General features: G+C 38.8%; 1 protein-coding gene across 1 annotated transcript in view; it reads right to left on the bottom strand.

Moving 5' to 3' along the window:
• GHR (growth hormone receptor) overlaps positions 1-14524 on the bottom strand; it is a 378351-nt gene that overhangs the window by 210538 nt on the left and 153289 nt on the right. The window lies entirely within an intron of this gene.

Here is a 14524-nt window from a genome sequence, read left to right as displayed (position 1 = left end):
AATTGAGAAAAATTATAATAATTTTTGAACATTTTCGCTAAATTTTGGTGTTTTTCACAATTAAATACTGAACATATCGAGCAAATTTTGCCAGTAACTTAAAGTCCAATGTGTCATGAGAAAACAATCTCAGAATCGCTTGGATAGGTAAAAGCATTCCGAAGTTATTACCACATAAAGTGAAACATGACAGATTTGAAAAATGAGGCTCTGTCAGGAAGGTCAAAAGTGGCGAAAGAGGGAAGGGGTTAATACTCCATTTTCTTGTAGTGGCGGCTGAATGGGTAGTGCATGTCTGGCTGCAGCTTCCCCTGGTAATAACAGCTTATTGCCGGTGGTTTCAGAAGCCATATCCATCTCCATTTAATAAGGAGTTGTCTTAGTGACCATTTAAAGCCCCAAGTTGGAAGATATGATACTACTGTCCACCCATGGTGACCCATTGGCCTTTTTCATGCAGCTCTTGGCCTCCCAACCCAATGTCTATTAAGTTACCAGGGATTAGTGAGGCATTCCTAGATTTACAACATTGTTCTGGAAAACAACAGATCTGCGATACTTTTTTCCTGTCTTGTTGATCTCTGACTGGCCCAGGAACTAACAGCTCCATCTAAGAAGCTGCTGATCGACTGATAGAATTCAGGATCCTATTAGAAGAGTAGTCAGCAGCGAAGGACCATGCAGGAGATAAGTCTGTTGTATTGGTAGCTAACTATTATTATGGCTCCCAAAAACCAGTTAGCTGGTCACCTCTGCCACATACAATAGGTGTAGAGCACAACTAACTGCACAGGACATTGGCTCATACAGAACATGTGTTTGAGCTGCCAAGCTGTTAATAACAAATCTTTATGTCGCTATCCAGATTCCCAACTCCCTATAAATCACACTAAAGGGGTTACTTAAATGGTTACCAGAAGAAGCCCATAATTCTCGGTTACGCACTTTGCTACAGAAGATTCCGCTGCGATAATGCGCCTGGCTCCAAATTGTGAGAGCTGATATGATAGATTGATGACAAACACCTGCCAGCATATATGTTATATTTAAAGACCCTAGTGTGCTCATCCCTGCCACCAATGGCACACTATAAATCCTGAGGCCCTTAAGTACCAGTCCTAACGTTCCACATTGTATTAACTTTCTTCTTTATTCTTTGTTACATTACTTTTTACGCAATAAGACACATACATTTAAGAACCAGGGGATATATTGTGTCATAATGACAAACACCATGAAGCAGGCTAGAAAAAGTATTTGCTAAGTAATATTATTCGTTAAGTTAAACCAATTTGTTCTTCAAAAATGTATTGCAGCAGATTCTGCTTTTTGAAATAGACTAAAGTGTGAATATTTTGGCGTTTCTTCACAAAGTATTAAAGGGCCGGGTTCCTAAGCAAATTTCCTGAATTAAATAAACAACCAGTACTGCCCCTTATTTTTCTTCGGCAATCCAGCTCTGACCCTCTGGCGGCCCTCCCAGTGATTGTTTACATGCGGGCACCATGTGAGTGCTGCAGCCAATCAGAAGGCTCAACGGTGATAAATCGTATTTCTGGCATCATGCCAGGAATACAACACATGACCGCTGAGCCCTCTGATTGGCTGCAGCAGTCTCATGCTGCCTGCATGTAAATAAACACTGGGAGTACACTTATCTGACGATGGTGGAGCAGATAACCATTAGCACCCTGCTACCCCACTACCTCTTGAAAGCCACAGGCTATTTTCAGGCCTGTGGCCTACAAGAGGCCCCTAAGGACGTCAGCCTGATGTTCCGGCAAAGACGGCGTGATGAAAACACTGCATTGTGCCGCCTGCGCTAGGCAGTAGGCATTAAAGGCAGCAGCTTGTTGTGTGATTAGGGTTAGGCCATGTTGAATTCTTTTTTCACTGGCGCAAAGCGGGCATTTTTAATAGAGGTGGGGGGCCTAACTACCTTATGTAGGCAGCTTTATACTGTATGGGGACCTGACTACTATATGGGGGACCTAACTAATATATGGGGGCACCTATTTACAATATGGGGGCACTTAACTACTATATGGGTGCACCTAACTACTATATGAAGGGGCCTAGCTACTCTATGGGAGTCTAACTACGATATTGAAGGCATCTATCACCTATATGGAGGCCTAACTATTATATGGGGTGCCTATGTACTATATGAGGGCCCCTATCTACTGTATAGAGGAATCTACCTACTATATGGGGGCACCTATCTACTATATTCGGGCACCTATCTACTATATGGGGGCACCTGACAACTATATAAGGCACAAAACAGGACTACTACTGTTTGGGGCGTACAAATAATGGCAATACTTCTGTGTGGGATCACTATTACTGTGTGGAGCACTAAGAGTAGCACTATTACATTGCGGCACCTAAAGGGGACATTATTACTGTTTGGGAATAGGTAGGGAGAATGCTGTAAAATCAAGGAGCCAAATATGTCTGTGATATAAACTCTGCAGAGACCAGTCGAGCCCGGAAGAAGTCGTCATGGCATTGTGGATGGAAGAAATTGCCATAGCGGTCTGGCCTGGATGAAATAGAAAATGGAAAGTGAACGACTCCATTCTAAGAAGACGTTACCTTTGAGTCACCAAATATAACTGTACTGTGTTCACTTATATGGTCTGCAGATCGCTTGTTTAGGACTGGTATCTACAACTAGTGGTCACTGTATAGTGGTAATATGTGGTCATGGAGTGGCGGTATTATTCAGTAACAGTATTGTGGTATTATTCAGTCACTATGTGGTAGTAATATGTGGTTATTGTGTGGCGCTATTATTCAGTATCAGTATAGATTTATTATTCAGTCACATGTGGTAGTAATATGTGGTAATTATGTGGCGGTATTATTCAGTATCAGTATAGTTGTATTATTCAGTCACTATGTGGTGGTAATATGTAGTCATGATGTGGATGTATTATTCAGTAACAGTATGGTGGTATTATTTAGTCACTATGTGGTAGTAATATGTGGTTATTGTGTGGCGGTATTATTCAGTATCAGTATAGATGTATTATTCAGTTACATGTGGTAGTAATATGTGGTTATTATGTGGCGGTATTATTCAGTATCAGTATAGATGTATTATTCAGTCACATGTGGTAGTAATATGTGGTCATTGTGTGGCGGTATTATTCAGTATCAGTATAGTTGTATTATTCAGTCATTATGTGGTGGTAATATGTGGTCATGGTTTGGATGTATTATTCAGTAACAGTATGGTGGTATTATTTAGTCACTATGTGGTCATGATGTGGAGATATTATTCAGTAACAGTATGGTGGTATTATTTAGTCACTATGTGGTGGTAATATGCTTTCATGGTGTGGAGGTATTAATCAGTAACAGTATGGTGGTATTATTTAGTCATGATATGGTGGTAATATGTGGTCATGGTGTGGAGGTATTATTCAGTAACAGTACGGTGGTAGTATTTAGACACTATCTAGAGGTAATGTGAGGTTAGGGTGTGGAGATATTATTCAGACACTATGTGGTGTTAATGTGAGGCCATGGTGTGGAGATATTATTCAGTAACAGTATGGTGGTATTATTCAGTCATTATGTGGTAGTAATATGCTGTCATGGTGTGGAGGTATTATTCAGTAACAGTATGGTGGTATTATTCAGTCACTATGTGTTAGTAATATGCTGTAATAGTGTGGCTGTGTTATTCAGTAACAGTATGGTGGTAATATTTAGACACTATGTAGTGGTAATATGTGGTTAGGATGTGGAGGTAATATTCAGTAACAGTATGGTGGTATTATTTAGTCATGATATGGTGGTAATATGTGGTCATAGTGTGGAGGTATTATTCAGTAACAGTACGGTGGTAGTATTTAGACACTATCTAGAGGTAATGTGAGGTTAGGGTGTGGAGATATTATTCAGACACTATGTGGTGTTAATATGAGGCCATGGTGTGGAGATATTATTCAGTAACAGTATGGTGGTATTATTCAGTCATTATGTGGTAGTAATATGCTGTCATGGTGTGGAGGTATTTTTTCAGTAACAGTATGGTGGTATTATTCAGTCATTATGTGGTAGTAATATGCTGTCATGGTGTGGAGGTATTATTCAGTAACAGTATGGTGTTAGTATTTAGACACTATGTAGTTGTAATATGTGGTTAGAATGTGGAGATATTATTCAGTAACAGTATGGTGGCAATAATCAGTCACTATGTGGTGGTACTATGTGGTAATGGTGGACAGTATAGTGGAATTATTTAGTCAATATGGAATTATTTAGTCAATATGTGGTATTATGTGGTCATGGTGTGGAGGTATTATTTAGTAACAGTATGGTGGGTGGTAGTATTTAGACACTATCTAGAGGTAATGTGTGGTTAGGGTGTGGAGATATTATTCAGACACTATGTGGTGGTATTATGTGGCCATGGTGTGGAGATATTATTCAGTAACAGTATGGTGGTAATATTCAGTCACTATGTGGTAGTAATATGCTGTCATGGTGTGGAGGTATTATTCAGTAACAGTATGGTGGTATTATTTAGACATGGGTAGTGGCAATATGTGGTCATGTTATGGAGGTATATTATTCAGTAACCGTATGGTGGTAATAATCAGTCACTATGTGGTGTGACAAGATTTTGTTTGTCTAAAGACTCCTGCTGGGAAATGCTATCATTTGGCTGCACATAGATCTTGCGGACTTATCTGGCTTCGGTTGAAAAAATGAAAACAAACTGTGTTCTGAAGGATACTGCTGATTCATTCTCATTCTGGCAAAAAATCTTGTCTTTCCTTATCTACAATAACTTGAGCCTGGATTTTGAAATCAAGAAATATATTATATCAGAAGACCCTTCTATTCATTGTTCTTTATTCAGTGTGACTTTCTAAAAAAAAATACCTTATTTTGTTATTTTATAATAATGCTATCTAATGGATGTCCACCCTTGAACACCATTTTTAAAAAAAATCTAAATATGTCCAAATTGCTGCACAGACGTATTTCTTAATATATCTTTATAGCGGTCGAAGCTTTGTTTTTCTGACACAGAGCTCCAAATCCCCTAGAAAGTCATGGAAGTAAACAATTAAAATTCAGGCAGCCTACAGTCACCTCTAGGAGGAATTTAGGAGGTTACTGCATACTGTATATACTGTACATTAACCCCTTAGTGACCACTAATACGCCTTTTTACGTCGGTCACTAATGGGCTTTAGGCTAGGCTGACGCCTTTTCACGTCAGCCTAGTCTAAGTCCTGTACGGGTTTCCCGTGCAGGCTGGTGCCGGGGCTCTGCTGTCTGATGACAGCTGAGCTCCTGCTCCAACGCCCGCGATCGAAGTTTACTTCGATCGCGGCCGTTTAACCCGTTAAATGCCGCCGTCAATAGCGACCGCGGCATTTAACTTTGTTTACAGAGGGAGTGCGCTCCCTCTGTCACCCATCGGCGGCACGCGAATGCAATCGCGGGTCTCCGATGGGGTGTCATGGCAGCCGGGGGCTTGATAAAAGCCTCTAGGTCTGCCCTGGACATATGCCTGTTAGGACGCGCCGGAGGCACGTCCTAACAGATTGCCTGTCAGATTTACACTGACAGGCAATAATGCTCTGGTATACGAAGTATACCAGAGCATTATAGCAGCGATCGGAATATCGCACAGTAAAGTCCCCTAGTGGGACTAATAAAATAAGTCATCAAAGTGAAATAAAGATTATTAATAAAAAGTACAGTAAAAAAATAAATAAAACCATTTTTTTCCATAAAAAGTGGTTTTATTTAGTAAAAGTGTAAAAAACACATATGTGGTATCGCCGCGACCATAATGACTCCATTAATAAAGTTAATATGTAATTTAAACCGCAAAGTGAACACCGTAAAAAAAAAACGCAAAAAACCATGGCGAAATTGCAATTTTTTTCCATTGCCCCCCAAAAAAGTTATAAAAAAAATGAATCAATAAGTCCCACGTGCCCCAAAATAGTAACATTCAAAACTACGTCTCGTCCCGCAGAAAACAAGCCCAAAAAATCACTACATTGATGGAAAAATAAAAAAATTACGGCTCTTGGAAAGCGACGATGCAAAAGCAAATAATTTTAGTTCAAAAGTGTTTTTATTGTGCAAAAGTCGTAAAACATAAAAAAAACTCTACATATGTGGTATCGCCGTAATCGTACCGACCCATAGAATAAAGTTAGCATGTTATTTACGTTGCACAGTGAACGGCGTCAATTTAAAAACGCATAGAACAATGGCGGAATTTCAGTTTTTTTTTATAATCCCCCCCAAAAAGGTTAATAAAAGTTAATATAAAAATTATATGCACCCAAAAATGGTGCTATTAAAAAGCACAACTAATCCCGCAAAAAAACAAGTCCTCATACAGCTATGTAGACAAAAAAATAAAAAGGTTATAGCTCTTTGAATGCGACTATAGAAAAACAAAAAAATTAGCTTGGTCATTAGGGCCTAAAATGGGCTGGTCACTAAGGGGTTAAACACTAAAATAAAGCAGTATGCAGTAAATTTCTAACCCCCTCTAGTGGAGGCTGCGTGCAGCCAGAATATTATAATTTAACTAATTGAACTTTTATAATCTCTATGCGGATGATTTAGAGCTCTGTATGAAAAGAAAGGAGCTTCAACCGTTTTAAAGATGTTTAAATATTTTAAGCAGCAGCAACTTGGACCTGGTGACAGTAGGACATTCACTTTAATGGTGAACTACCAAATCATAATATCAGCACCTTTACTGTACTAAATGATAGAGAATCTTTTTGACTACATTATTCCTATGTGGAAACAAGCCCAAAGTCTGCAGCTCCTCTCTTCTAATGTTCCCATGGCAAAATTTCCTGTTCTATTCTCTGAAACTTCATCAGAATCTACATACCTAAGGCTATGTTCACACGGGGTATTTCGCCGAGTTTTTTGACGCGGAAACCGCGTCGCAAAACTCGGCAAAAACGGCCCGAAAATGCCTCCCATTGATTTCAATGGGAGGCGTCGGCGTCTTTTTCCCGCGAGCAGTAAAACTGCCTCGCGGGAAAAAGAAGCGACATGCCCTATCTACGGGCGCTTCCGCCTCTGACCTTCCATTGACTTCAATGGGAGGCAGAGAAAGCGTATTTCGCGCTGCTTTATGCCCGCGGCGCTCAATGGCCGCGGGCGAAAAACGGCGCGAAAAACTCCGCGAAAATCGGCGTGCAGGGAGAGGAATATCTACCTCAAACTTCCAAACTGAATTTTGAGGCAGATATTCCTCCTGCAAAATACCCCGTGTGAACATAGCCCTAAAGGGGAGCTGACATCTGCCCAAAAAACTGCAGAATGCCGATGCCTCACAGATTCAGGTGCTGCTTCTTTTTTTTTTCTAGTCCTCACTATTTCTGAGATATCGGTGCCCTTAGTTTTGGTGCCTGATATGCAAATAAGACCTTTGTCTGTCAAGTGGGCGGTTAACACCACTCACTTGCCAAGGGGTAACTGCCCACAAGACAGTCAAAGGCTTCATTTGCATATCGGGCACCAAAACTAACAGCACTGATATCTTAGGAACGGTAGGGGCTAGAAGAAAAAAACGCCAAAATTTATGAGGTGCCAGCAATCTAAGATGTTAGCTGTAAATTTTTGGGCAGGTGACAGGTCCTCTTTAAAGTATATTTATCTTAAATGTAGATAGGTAGGATGTAAAGTGGACATAGATAAGGAGTTTTGGTTAGCACAGTGTAATTTTGACAAAAATTAGATGCCAGAGGACTGGACAGGAAGTGTTGTCATGTGGATAATGGAGCAGAAGAGCAGCAAGTTTGAAGTCGGTATCGTGAAAACATGATATTTCCACCATGTAGAAAGGTAGCAAAGCTTTTTTTTACATCTTTACTGTGAAGGGGACTTTTATATAATGTATTTGGTAAATCTCCTTTATCAAAGTACAGTATATTGCTAGCGGACACCAAGGATGTTTTATAGATGTCTATAGTAGCGATGAAAACATTTTTTTTATAGGACATCAAATATCACAAACTATGGAGATTCTTGAATCCTACATTATCCAGACTGAGAAGTGGAAAAATGCATTACGAAGAGGAGGGTAGACATCATGCTATGCCATGAATTTATGCTAAAAACTATTTCCGTATAGGATCTCAAACATAATTTATTTTTTCCATTGGGAACATAACAACAACAGGTAGATTTCAATTCCGTTCTATGGATCCTCGTATCCCATAGAATCCTGACGCAGGGGTATGAGCATGGTAAGCAAAACAGGATGACCTCAGCCCCTAATAATAAGCTTATTTATGAACTTAATATAGAAGTGCATTTGACACCGAAGTCTCTGCAAGAGTTTGACAGAAGTCTCATATAACTGCCAGGTGAGCCCACTCATTCCACAGACTTTTTTTTATTTTTATTTCGTCTGTGGAGTCCCTCTTGTTTTTGGTGATTTTTTTTATTTTTATTTTTTATGTCATTATCATCTTTTAAAAAAAATAATCCTAGAATATTGAAGTTTTCACTCCGGCCACTGAGCCTCACATTAGAATGATACTTCCTGTTCTGTAGAGATCACTTCTCAGCAGTCATCTCATTATCATCACAGACAGGATTACAATGACAAGTAAGGCTTCGTTTACATCTCCGTCAGGTGTTTAGTCTGAGTTTTCTGTCAGAATAGAGCCCTGACTTAAACATTTGGAAAACATAGGTTTCCGTTTGCACCATTCATTTCAATGGTTATGGATCCGATGCAAATAATTTCCGTTTGTCTCCGTTGTGTAAGGGTTCCGTCGTTTTGACGGAATGAATAGCGCAGTCGTCTACAGTATTGCTTCCGTCAAAACGACGGAACTCTTGAACAAAGGAGACACATGGAAACCATTTGCACTGGATCCGTCACCATTGAAATCAATGTTAATGCAACCTACGGTTTCCGTTTATTTCAGTCAGGGTTCCGATCTAACGGAAAGCTCAGACGGAACGTCTGAACGGAGCCCTGACGCAGGTGGGAACGAAGCCTAACACCTATGTATAGCTAACACAGGATCCACCATTACCAATAGGTGATGAATGCAGCTCCCCCACCCTGCACAATGACCTCTGCACAGTTCACAGAGAATGCCTAGAAAACTCTCCCACAGAATAAAAAAAATCTACAAACAAAAAATAAAAAAATATTTAAAAATAAGATTGTTTCACTATCTGGTTTTATAGATTATACATTTCCTTTAATATGAAGACAGCTGGAATAAAATGTGCCTAATTATATAAGAAGCGCCGTTACCGCACGCATCTTCTTAAATTAGGAGCATCTCCGGCAGTCGATGACCTGAAATAGATTTCTGCTATAATTTATCTTTAGTAAATTATAGTAAATGTGCTGGCCAGGGCAGTCCTCGTCTCTTTCGCTAAACCCCACCCACTTTTCAGAAAAGCATTTGTTTGTTTGAGCAAATTGCGACTTTTCTACGCCACAAATATTTAATACATTCCCCGATTATATTTACTGAAATGTGCTAAAACCCACCAGTTTTTATTAACTCCTTAGTGACCAGCGTATTTTAGGCCTTAATGACCAAGCAATTTTTTTTGTTTTTCCATCGTCGCATTTAAAGAGCTATAACTTTTTTATTTTTCCGTCTACATAGTTGTATGAGGACTTTTTTTTTTGCGGGATTAGTTGTATTTTTTAATAGCACCATTTTAGGATAATTTTTTGATTAACTTTTATTAACTTTTTTTGGGGAAATCGAAAAATAAACAGCAATTCCGCCATTGTTCTATGCATTTTAAATTTACGCAGTCCACCGTGCGGCATAAATAACACGTTTTTGTTATTCTATGGTTCAGTACTTCGATACCACTTCTGTATCGGTTTTTTTATGTTTTACTACTTTTGCACAATAAAAACTCTTTTAAACTAAAATAATTTGTTTTTGCTTCGCCGCATTCCAAGAGCCATAACTTTTTTCGTTTTCAGTCAATGTAGTGATATGTTTATTGCGTGACGAGACGCAGTTTTCATTGGTACTTTTTCAGGGTTCATGGAACTTATTGATTAACTTTTATCATTACTTTTTTTGTGGGGCAATGGAAAAAAAATTTGCCATCGTTTTTTTTTTTTTACATCGTTCACCTTGCGGTTTAAATTACATGATAACCTTATTGTTTGGGTCATTACGGTAGCGGCCATACCATATATGTACACTTTTACTAAAGAGACATGCAGGACATGCTAACGATGAACCCGTCAGTGCAGCTGACCTGACGAATACAGAATTCAGAGCAAGATACAGCTGCTCTGTATACAGAATACAAAGCAGCTGTATCTCAATAAGTTAAAATAATTTTCAATAAAATGTAATTACAAAGTTGTACCAAACACACTGATTGTTTTTATGAAACAAATAAACTAATTAATTGTTTACAGTTCATATCTAACTTTATACCTACTTTTAGAGCTCTCAAAAAATACTCCATTCCCTTTGGCTTTATCTTTTTTTTCTTTTCCCAATTATCCAAACCGTCTCACTCACTTCTACTCATGTCAGCACTTATCATATTGTTGAGAACTGAGCCTCTAAGGCTTGCGTAGCATCTCACCGTCACATTACTATGACAACCATGTATCCACATAATACTGTTTGTTTTATTCATTTAATAAAATCTTATATATATTCATAATTCCCACTTAATTTCTCCAAACATAGTGACCACGATATTTGCTCTATTTGCTCCATGTGCATTTGTTAGAAATTTTAATATTTTATATACCGTGATTTATATGAAAAATAAAAAATGTTGTACATCTTTTATAAATAATATAATATGGTGCATACTTATATCCATATTATTATAGTTTTAACCTGTGATACTTATAAATACTTATATGTTTTTATTCCCTATAATGAAAAATCGACTGTGTTTCCTTTTTGAGATTGACCAAATACTAATGTTGATGTGACCTGTAACCTCGACACGGTAGTCTTTGTTACTGCCAATCCGAGCTTTTGTTATAAAAAAAAGTATGTATCGGGAACTCACACATCATTTGTACTAACCTGATGAAGAGGCCAGTTCTGCCTCGAAACGCGTCGTTTTTATCAATGCAAATAAATCTCCCTTTAACCCCATCTGATTTTGCTCTTCATGGTTTAAACACCGGACCGACACGATTACGGAGAAAATAACCCACGGTTGCACCCTGGAATATTCCGCTTTTCTCTCCTTGATCTCCAGTATATATATCGAGTCTACTACGGCTCTCGGATCGGAATTTGGGCTGCAACTCTATCCTAACCATTCTGCCCATGTGGACTACTGGAGTATGCTATATTGGATGTTATGCTCCCAGCATAACTATACCCGGTCAGCATATTTCACCACCAAGCCTCACATTTACTGTTTTTTACTGGTTCATGCACTACGTGCGCTTTGTTCTTTTTCTCTTTCTTTGTTTAAACACACTGATAAGACATTTTTATGTAAGAGTAGGAACACACACAACATATTTAGGGCAGTGGTCACATGCAGCGGTCACATGGCCTGCAATGTCATCCAGGGAGGCTGGACTGGAGAAGAAGCAGGGAACTCTGGGTAAGTATAACGTTATTATTTTTTTTTCTTGTGATTTTTGCAGCGGAATTACTGTGATTCAGACGCAAATATCGCAACACACACCACTTTGTTGAGGGTTTAAGCACCCCATTGAAATCAATGGGTAAACCCGCAACAGAAGAGCTGTGATTCCGCAGCATTAATTGACATGCTGCGGTCGAAGAAACTTATTTGTGTTTTTTTTGGCTGCATTTTTCCGCAGTGTGGGGAGGAGATATGTTGAAATCTCACCCACACTGCTGCTACTGTAATACGCTGCGAAAAATCCTCAGTGATTACATGGTGTGTGTTCCTACACGAAAAACAAATCGCATTCAATGGTGTACATAGCATTTAAAAACATCGGAACCCCAACAGAAATCTGACATAACTCATTTCTATGTCAATGGAATCCATCAAGGTTCATAGAGATTTATTTGAAAATGATTCCGCCATACTTGTTATAGCCACGTTAAAGAACAGAGACCATGACGCTAGTGTGGTCAAAGCCTTATAGTATTTTATAAGAAAGATTCTTCTGCATGCGCACTCAACTATATACATGTAATATAGTTCATTTGTATATTACGATACCGAGAATAGATGAGAGGAGGGAGTGTATTTACATGAAAACATATATAACCTACATATAATACATCCATTGTGTACATTGCTGAGAACTAGAATACTGTTAGGCCCCGTTCACAAACTGCGTTGGAATCAGCACCAAAAAACAACGCCCCAAATCTCCCTTCATTAATTTCAATGGGAGGTAAAGGCGTTTTTTCCCCAGGCGTTGTTTATCTGCTTGTGGAAAAAAAATGACATACCTTGTCTTGAAACAGTTTCCGCTTATGAATCTCCATTATAATCAATGGGAGGGGAAAAAGTCATGCCATGGTTTTTCAGTTTTTTAAATGAAAAGAAGCGCCTAAAAAAAAAACTGCTTCAAACACAACGTAAGAAAAGTGTCCAAAAAAATCTTACATTTCAAAATCTGCATCAAAAATTCGGAAGGAATTGAGGCAGATTTTTTTCTGGATGACAAAAAAAGCTGTGTGCACATAAGGGCAGTACGGTGGCTCAGTGGTTGGCACTATTGCCTTGAAGCGCTGGGGTCCTGGTTTCAAATCCAAATCCAGCCAAGGACAACGTCTGCATGGAGTTTGTATGTTCTCCCCGTGTTTGTGTGGGATTCCTCCAGGTACTCTGGTTTCCTCCCACACCCCAAAAACATACCAATAGGGAATTTAGATTGTGAGCCCCAATGGGGACATTAAAAAAAAAAAAAAAGAAAAGAGGACTTCTGTACAGCGCTGCGTAATATGTTGGCGCTATATAAGTAACTGAAATAAATATATACCCTAATAAAAACCTTGTTACTTCTTTTCTGTATAATGATACCGTACTGTAAATGTATATAGAGTAAATGTCATGGAACGAGAATGTTCCTATGAGAACATTAGTACTGCCCTGTATACAGATTCAGAGGGCACTGTTTACAAAGTGTTGACCTCAACATAAAGCAAAGAGACCAAACAGTATATATAACAAATTAACTATGAAAAATATTCATAGAGGAAATAATAAAAATATTAATGTGTGCACTTGAATGAGACTAAGCTGCAATACCAGACACAGTCATTGGACAAAAGTGGCGCTGTTTCTGGAAAAAATAAATAAAGACCTTTTAATAAATAAATCCGGACAACCAACTGAATTAAAGAGGCTATTTATCTGTTGCCGCTGCCTCTTTCCTTGCTCTCTAACAGACAAAATAAGAAGAGGGAGCAGAGGGAGTGGAGTAGCACATGACTGCAGGATCAGACTACACAGATGGTTCATTTATAGTCTGTTACTGTGGAGACACATAGGTCTGCATAGGAGCTGTAGACACAAAACCATAGATTTTTATTTTTTTTCAAGACTATCCATCACGTTTTTAATTTTTTTACTTCAGATACATTGGAGCTAATAACAGTGCACGTAGCTTTTAAATACCTGGAATTGCCCTGTATTTAGCTTGACTGGTAAAAAAGTCTCTAGACTTCACAACAAATTTTATAAAGATTCGTCTGCCAAACCAACCCCGTTGTGCTTTGTTAAGTAAGTCCTTCATGTGCACCGGTGATACTGAGTAAGCAGGTATTACATCTAATCGTCTCCTTGTACCTTGCATAGAAAACCATTATTGGACAAATTATTTTATTTGATAACTGTCTGGCACAGTGAGTAAACTAAGGTAATTGCTAACGTTGTCATGACTGTGCCCGTCTGCTGTATGGCAAGCTGACATTATGATAATAATACAAAGAGATGAACGCAAATTAAAGCTCTATAAAACTTGCCCATAAATCATAAGACGCTGGAGAATGATTAACTATGTCACCCACTGACTATGAGCTAGACATAGTCTGGCTAAAGTGACTACATAAAAATACATGGGGGTAACTATAGCCGTCGCAGCCGTACCAGATACAATGAGGCCTAGAGGTTGAGTGGCCCACTCAGTTGCAAGAACATTCTTCCTTTTCGTGGAGAACCACAAGTTGGTGACTTTCTGCAGTCTAGCACTATTATGTGGATTCTCTCATATAAGGCACTATTTTCCATACCTTTAATTACTGCTACCTGTGCTGCTGTTTCAGTTTAGGTGGCGGGGGCTCATTTAATTTTACTATGGGGCCCTATGGATTCTAGTTACATCAAACTTATAAATAGCTAAAGAAGCTGAACACTACCCAACGTAACCATATAGATCCAAAGTTTTTCCATGGTGTAACAGTACTTCTGGCCATTTTGAATGCAGCATTGTAAAGGAAACAACATTGTCTATTGAGGGGTGTATTGGGGTCAGGGTGGGCTATCGTAAAGGGGGCCATCAGGTGGTTTAGCCAAAAGAATGGTTTTACATGACTACACA

The sequence above is a fragment of the Rhinoderma darwinii genome, chromosome 1 (genome assembly GCF_050947455.1).
Source record: "Rhinoderma darwinii isolate aRhiDar2 chromosome 1, aRhiDar2.hap1, whole genome shotgun sequence".
NCBI lineage: Eukaryota > Metazoa > Chordata > Amphibia > Anura > Rhinodermatidae > Rhinoderma > Rhinoderma darwinii.
The sequence above is the reverse complement of the archived record's forward strand: the minus strand, read 5'-3'. Positions and strand labels throughout refer to the sequence as shown.